The sequence below is a fragment of the Carlito syrichta genome, unplaced genomic scaffold (assembly GCF_000164805.1).
Source record: "Carlito syrichta isolate Samal-C Ts95f unplaced genomic scaffold, Tarsius_syrichta-2.0.1 Scaffold305654, whole genome shotgun sequence".
NCBI classification, from domain to species: Eukaryota; Metazoa; Chordata; class Mammalia; order Primates; family Tarsiidae; genus Carlito; species Carlito syrichta.
Window position 1 is genome coordinate 26,966 of NW_007249750.1, and position 7,868 is coordinate 34,833.

Sequence of the window (7,868 nt, forward strand, 5' to 3'; positions counted from 1 at the left end):
ACGTTTCTATTTGGCAGACATTTTTCTCACATTCATTTCTTATTTAGCATCATAACAATCCTATAAGATACATACTACTGTTATTCTTTTGGAGACAGTAAAATTGAGGATCAGAATGACTGAGTAATTTCCCTAAGGCCACAGAGCTAATAACAGGCAGAGTTGGGATTCACACTCAGGTATGGCTAACGCTATACTGTCTCTGATTTTGTACCTTGCTTTTTTCACTAAACATTATGTCCTGGACATTTTTCATGTTAGTCATTTGGACTCTCCAGGCCTTAGGTATCTCGTCTGTCAAATTAGAGGGTTAGTTTATATCTCTGGGGATTTTGAACTTGGTTAAATTTTTATCTTCTTATTCCTATGTACATTCATGTCAAAATAGGGAAGACTTTCCCAAAGGCAAGAACTCGTATTTCCTCTTTTATCTAATTGTTTTATTTATGAATTTACTCCTGGCCTAGATATATCCCCAAATGGAAAAGATCCCTCTTTTCCAGTCTACCCCTCAAGACAGTATTACTTTTATTTGCATTTATTTATTTTTCACTTTGTATCACATTTATGCTATTTTAGAAAGAGTTCTAGATCTTTTATGCATACCAATTTTGAGGTTGCTTTTTTTTTTTTTTTTTTTGGAGGCAGTGTCTTGCTATGGTGCCCAGGCTGGTTTTGAACTTCAGGCCTCAAGTGATTCTCCCACCTCAGCCTCCCAAGTAGCTGGGACTATAGGTGTGAACTATTGCTCTAGGCATGTTTTGGGCTTTTGTCAAGACTTTTGAGGTTTGAACTCAAGTTTGGTCTACTTGATAATTCCCAAGCATCTTCAGTCCTGTCACCCACACATCTTTTCATTAGGGACCTAGGTCCAGATGAATTCTTTTTTTTTTTTTTTTTAGAAAGCAGGATTTAAGAGGACAGAAAAGCTCCCACAGTGAAAGGGGACTCAAAAGGATTGCCCCCAGATGAATTCTTGAGCTGGTTCATTGTGTCATGCTTTGGTCTTTAAAAATGCTCTTTTTTTTTTTTTTTTAACCATTTGCAGACTTAAACTGAGTTCTCTTTAGTGCACAAATACAAAAAATAAATATATAATTGACTGTATGACAAATAGAACCTAAAAGAGGCTATAAAGCCATTGAAGTCAGTTCTAACTGGAAGAAGTCCCCAGCACGGTGAGTGTTCAAGTGCTCGAACTCCTGGGTTCCTGCCTCTGCAGCACCGCCATGTATTCTGGGTGGGCATGCGATCACACCTAGCATTTGAGATCACTCATCCAGATCCACTGGATCCTACTTTTCAGATTTAATCCCATAGCCTCTGTGTCCAGTCTCTGTGGAAATGGGGACAGTAGATTCCACCTTTGATATTTGAAGAGAGCGATGAAGCTCCTCTTCCATCTCACATTCATTAAACCGGGAAGCCCCAGTGTTTCCATTTCCAGGCCTCCCTTTTCTGTGATAGCCCATGACACACTACACAGCTCCTATTTTCCTCTGGGGCTTTTTAGTTCATAGGCCAATTTCCTTGGAATTTCCCCCTAAGATCCATTGTGCAGAAGAGGGCTAAATTTTTTTACATCTGAGGGAGAAGGTAAGTGCTGCTTTCTGTGAAGCTTATTGACTGTGGAGGAGGCTTTGCATTTCTTCTCCAGACTGATTCTGAGAAGGTTTTGGGGTATGATTTTAAAATGGGGAAAAAGAGAGTATGGAAATGGGGGTTTGGGTAGAGCAGTGATGGCATGGAAAGGGGTAGAAAGTTGTGGAGGAGCAGGCAGGAGAGTTTAACAGATGGAGAGTTTAGAGCCTGGAAAGCACACACTTGACTTGTAGGACAGTGGTGGAAGTAATGCTGGTGAGTTAAAAAAGGGAGCATGATTTGTCAAAGGTGTCCCTTGGGTGAGTAATAATTGTGGCAGCAGTTGCTGGGAGCCTTTACTTTTTTTTTTTTTTTTTTTGAGTAGAAGTCTCACTCTCTTGCCTAGACTGGAGTGCAGCCGCATGATCACAGCTCACTACAGCTTCAACCTCCTGTGCTCAGGTAGATCCTCCTGCCTTAGCCTCACAAGTAGCTGGGACTATAGGTGAACATCACCACACCTAGCTAAGTTTTTTTTGAGTTGGAGTCTCACTCTGATGCCCGGCTGGAATGTGATGGCACATTCACGGCCACCTCAGCATCGACCTGCTGGGCTCCAGCGATTGTTCCGCCTCAGCCTTCCAAGTAGCCGGAACTACAGGCGTGTGCTACCACACCTGACTAATTTTTGATTTCTTGTAGAGACGAGGTCTCACCAAGTTGCCCAGGCTGGTCTTGAAACCACGGGCTCAGGCATTCCTCTCACCTCGACCTCTCAATGTGCTGGGATTACAGGCTGAACCACCAAGTCCGGCCCTAGCTAAGTTTTAAAAAATTTTTTGTAGAGATGAGGTCTCACTATGCTTCCTAAGCTGGTCTTGAACCCTGGGCTCAAGCAATCGTCCTGCCTCAGCCTCCCAAAGTGTTGGCATTACAGACGTAAGCCACTGCACCTGGCCTAAATTTTTTTTAAAAAATGAAAAGATGCAGCTGTTGAGGAAAAGGAGCTACAACGAGTTTCTTAGAAAAAGACTTGAAAGAGAGGAAAAGACTGGTTTGTCTTACAAGAAGTAGAGGACTGAGGTGGGAGGTGCTTTTTCTAGGTTCAACTGAAGATGTGGAGTTTATGTCCTGGGCCCAACTGACTAATTGCTGCCTCCTGACCATAGGCTCACTCTCTCATTTAATGATTACTTTATTCTGGAATGTGCCTAGATTTGTGGCAGTCCTGCAAAGAATCAGAGAAAGTGGACTGGGGAGGATACCTGGCAGAGGAAGCTCTATCATTGAGTCCCAAATTTCCCTTTCAATCAGACATGAATCAGTTGTACCTTCTTTTTTTAATTTTTTTATATTCTTTTTTGAGACAGGGTCTCACCCTGTCAGCCAGGCTGGAGTGCAGAGCAATGGAGTTGGCACAATCCTGGCTCACTGCAGTCCGAACCTCCTGGGCTAAAGCAATCCTCGCACCTCAGCTTCCCAAATATCTGGGACTACAGGCATGCACCACCACACCCGACTAAGTTTTAAATTTTTGTAAAGACAAGGTCTTACTATGTTGCCCAGACTGGTCTTCAACTCCTGGGCTTAAACGATTCTTCTACTTCAGCCTCCCAAAGTGCTGGGATTACAGGTGTGCACCACCGTGCCCAGCCAGGCGTGCCTTCTTGTTGCCGGTAATCCTTTAATTGGTGTCCACTTACCCAGGCACAGCTGTGGCTATATCTCCAGTCCCTGGACAGGAGCATTCCAGTGTCACCAGCTCATCCCTGAGTGGCAGGACCTAGAGTGCCCATCCTCTTGGAACAGAGGCTCAGCTGCCTGAGCTGAGAGCTGTGGTAGCTCTTGGAGGGAGGTCAGGCAAGTGGTAAAGAGTGCTGCAGCTCAGCTGGCAGGGAGGGCAGCTTGCAGTACGAGGCAGTAGATCCCATAGGAGGGCGAGACCAGCAGAGACTTGGGCTTTGTTGAGCTCAGAGCTTACTTTAGAATAAGTGGAGTAAAGAGAAGGGAAAATTGAAAGAGGAGGGAGCAAACAGATATTCAATTCATTTACCATGCTATTAATGATCCTCATTGAGATGGGCCGCAGGTCTAGGAGATTTTGAGGACTGAAGTGGAAGCTGATGATAAGGTAGGTCTCACTGACCTCGGACCCCATTGCTGTGCCACAGTTTGTGGAAAAAGCCACCTCAGCATGAGTCCATTTGAGTGTCAAAAAAGCAATTAAAGACCTGGAAAGTCCACTGACCAGAATGAAGTTGATGATAGTTGTGCTCCTCTTTGCCCTAAAAAGCTCACATGTGATGTACAACTCTTTATGCTCAGTAGCTCGAGGTGGACTTTGGCAAAGTGGATGTGTCCAAAGAGGAGCATCCTGCATGACATGAGGCTCTCGGTGCCATTTTGTTTACAGAAGCTACTGAAGGAACTTGATGTTTCATGACCAGTCTTTTGACACCTTTGCAGGGTTATTATATCAAAAAGGAGTCTAGACTTCCTTGTGGCCCCAGAAGATAATTTGGTTCAGGAATAAAAGGAATAGTCACCTGAAAACAAAATGGGCTGTCTGGAGGAGAAGCATATTCCCACTCCCTGGAGATGTGCAGGCTCAGTCTTGGATACCTCCAGCAGGAGTATCCAGACAGCGCTGAAGCCCTGCAGTAACAGGGAGGGGGTGGAAAGGAGGGAGTGCTTAATGATGGCCCAACCTGCCAACTCTGATCAGTCCGTGCTCCATTTCCTTCCCCTCCACACAGCTGGGGACACATGTTCCTCCCCTGAGACTGCCTCCTGCTCCAGGCTAGGGGACTGACTCTGGCCCCTGGGCACTCAGGGACTAGCATCTGGCCATTTTTGTCAGGTGGGCCCAGCTCTGGCCTTATGCTCTAGCTCAAGTCATTGGGTTGCTTCTACCTTGTTCAGAGAGCCAATGTTTGCACTTTATAGCCCAGTTTTAGTAACCCATTACTGTTTGATACTGTGACTGGTTTCCCTTGGCCTCTTTTGAGAAGTTTGGTAGTAAAGGGAAATGAAAGATGGGGTAAATAGTTCGGGGAGAAGCAAACATTTGATCATCCTCACAGGCTGTGGGGAAGGAGGCTGGGCAGGGAGGACAGAGAGCTGCTAGAGCAGGGGTCAGAGAAGGCCAGAAGCTTGGGAGCTTTGGAAAGGAACAAAATACTTGAACAGAGGTTAGTGTGACATAGATGACACAGATAGCCTATCTTCCTTCAAAGTTGACGTCATTGCCTGATGGTCTCACCTTCCCCTCTATTTTGAAGGAACAATTGGCCACTGCAAGTGAGGAAGGCAAAGGAGAGGTTGTAATCTTGTTTGGAGCAATTGCTGTAGGGAAAGGAAAAGGCCAGCTTGAGAGAATGCAAAAAGATTCCACGCTTCCTAGGACCAGACTCAGGTTGGAAACCAGGAATACTGACCATCCCTGGAGTAAGAAGCCCACAACCAGACTCCAGGTTAGGAACCCCCAGGTAAATGCAGTAGGAGGTCAAGGGCAAGTAAAATGAGTTCCTTAAGGAAAGTGTAGTTGAAGTTAGTGCGACTCTACATTGTGTCCAGAAAGGCACCCAAGAGTGTAGAGGTTAGCGGGGAGTTGAGGTCTGGAGTTGGTCTTCAGCTGAGGGCAGGCAAACTATTGCTCCGGGCATAGAAGGGTAATAGCATGACATCTTAGAGGTGAAGAAATTCCTGGTGACAAGGTCCAAGTGGTGGGCACTCGTTTGGGTTGCTAAAGGGAAGTGGGGATGAAGGTCTTTGAGATGACAAGGTCAATGGACCTGCTACCAGGGTTTGGCTGTCATCAGAGAGGCCAGGATGATGGCAGGGGACCAGAGCCTGGTGCATGGTGGCCCTCAGTGTGAGGTGGCCAATTCAGGGGGTGATGATGAGGAATGTAGAATGGTGACTTGGTAGCTAATCATACTGGGCTTAAGTAGTGGGTAATGTATACCCTGGCCAAGGCTTCAAAGGAGGATGGATTGTTCCATTTGAATTTTGTTAGCACTGGAAGAGAGAGATTTGGGTAGGAAGGGGAAGATATGACACTGAGTCAAAATAAAAGGCACGTTCAAACTCATTCAGACCTTGCTGAGAGAGGCTGACATAGTTGCATCTGAGTGTCCTGGAAGGCTCCACCATGCTCTGAGTATGTTAGTTAACAGCAGCCCAAGAATTACCCCAGCACCCAGTTTACTCCGGGGCCCCAGGAAGTTCAAAATAACTGGGAGAAGGGATCCTGGCACCAATATCAAATTCCTACAGTGCTTCCTCAGTACTCGAATGTAATGGCAAACACTGAGGGCCTTGTACTACAGTATTTCCTAACGCAGAACCAGAGCATGTGCTCCTCTGAGCTCTTTCAGCACCATGTACAAACCTCTATCAGAGGATTTATGAGGATTCTGTTTTAATTTTTCTATCTTCAGGCTTGAGAGGTTCTTGAGGGCAGAAGCTCTAACTTGTTCATTTCTGTACTCTCAGCACCTGGCATAACGCCTGGCATAAAGTAGTTAGTAGTTACTTAATAAATACTTGCTGAATGAACAGTTATGACCTTTAGGATCATAAATTAGAATGCCTCCCTCCCTTTTACAAAGGAGAAGGTGAAAGCTCAGGGATGGAAAGCCACTTGCCCAAGGTCACACAGCTGCTCAGTGGAAGAGTAGGGTAAGTCTCTGGACTCCCAGCCTAGCCCTTGTTAGACAACATCACTTTCCATGTCCTCTCTCTCTTGCTAGACTGCCAACTTGGAGAGGACCAAAGTGTCATAACACTCCTTAGCAAAAAGTGGGAAGGATAGAGTACCCTATAGATTAACATTAGATGACAGAGGCAGAATTCAAAAAGATCTAGACAAGAAGGAAAGGAAGTGTGAGAGTAGGAAGATGAGATTTAACTAAAAACCAAACAAAACCAGGAAATATTTTGCACTTAGGATAAAAAAGATTTCACAAGTAAGAGTGGGGGAAGACCTTGATGAATAGTGGTTCACGTTGAAAATTCACAGGCTCAGAAATCAATGAAGTCATTTGACTGCCAAAAAGTTGTTGTTATAGTGTGGAGCCCAGACCGAGAGAGGTGCTATGGTATAACCTTCGTAGGTGCCACATTTTCAAAAGGAAATTGGTGAGTTGAAGAGTCACTCGGGTAGACAGTGACACTATTTCAAACGTTGTCATATGAAAAAGCAGCCTAGAAGGGAGGCTGGGTTCCCCAGTGTGCTAGGCAAGGCCTTCAGGCTCTAGCCCCTGCCTGGTTCTCCCTTCTACTTGCTCAGCTCCTTTATACCCAAGAGACATGCATTCCAGGCTGTTTCATACCTCCAGATCCACACATACTGTTCTATTCGGAACATTCTGTTCCCTATGTTACCCACCCCAGCAAGACAAGAAGGAAGGGGAGTGTGAAAGCAGCTCACATTGGGTGAGCCCCTATGTCATTTTCAAAGTCCTCAAGCTTTACTTTCTTTCTTGTAAAACTGCCCTAACCAAAATCCCCAGGCAGATTAACCCTCCCTTTTCTGTATACTTTAATGCTCCCCTCTATATAGTGTCATATTTGTATGTGTCACCCTGCATTGTGTTTTCCTGTCTCCCTATGAGACTGTGAGCGTCTTGAAGGTAGAGGTCATGTGCCCCCAACTTGACATGGGTGTTCATATGATTGAAACAAATGAACCAGAACTTCATGGGGTTTTTTAAATATTTGAAGGACTGAGCTGTAGATACCAAAAAGGTTTTAACATGTGCACCTTCAGAGAGTCAAGAACAAGAATGAATGGGGTGTGTGATCAGGAGATGGACTTGGGATCACTGGGAGAAAACACTTTAGTATCAGTCAGAATACTTAGATTCTATCAACAGAAGTCTAATTTGAAGTAGCTTCAGCAAAGGAAGAACTTTTTTTGGCACACAGATTCCTAAGAAAGGTTGAACTGCCAACCTGCAGGAAGGCCAAGGACAAAGCTGGACCTCAGGAACACTTGTGACAAAGCACCTGAAAGCCATCAGGACTCTGTGCCCCACGCCTCTGCTGCTCTCTTTGTCGGCTTCCTTTTTTCTCACTATTGACTGACCCCCTCCACATGGCAGGAAACATGGCTGCTGGAAGCTTGGGCCTCACAGCTCCAGACTTTCACCACAGAGGGACTGGTTTTCTTTCCCAATTCTGGTTTAAAAATGTGTTGGAAGCTGGGCTCGGTGGCTCAGCCTGTAATCCCGCGCCTTTGGGAGGCTGAGGTGAGTGGATTGCCTGAGCCCGCAGGTTCGAGA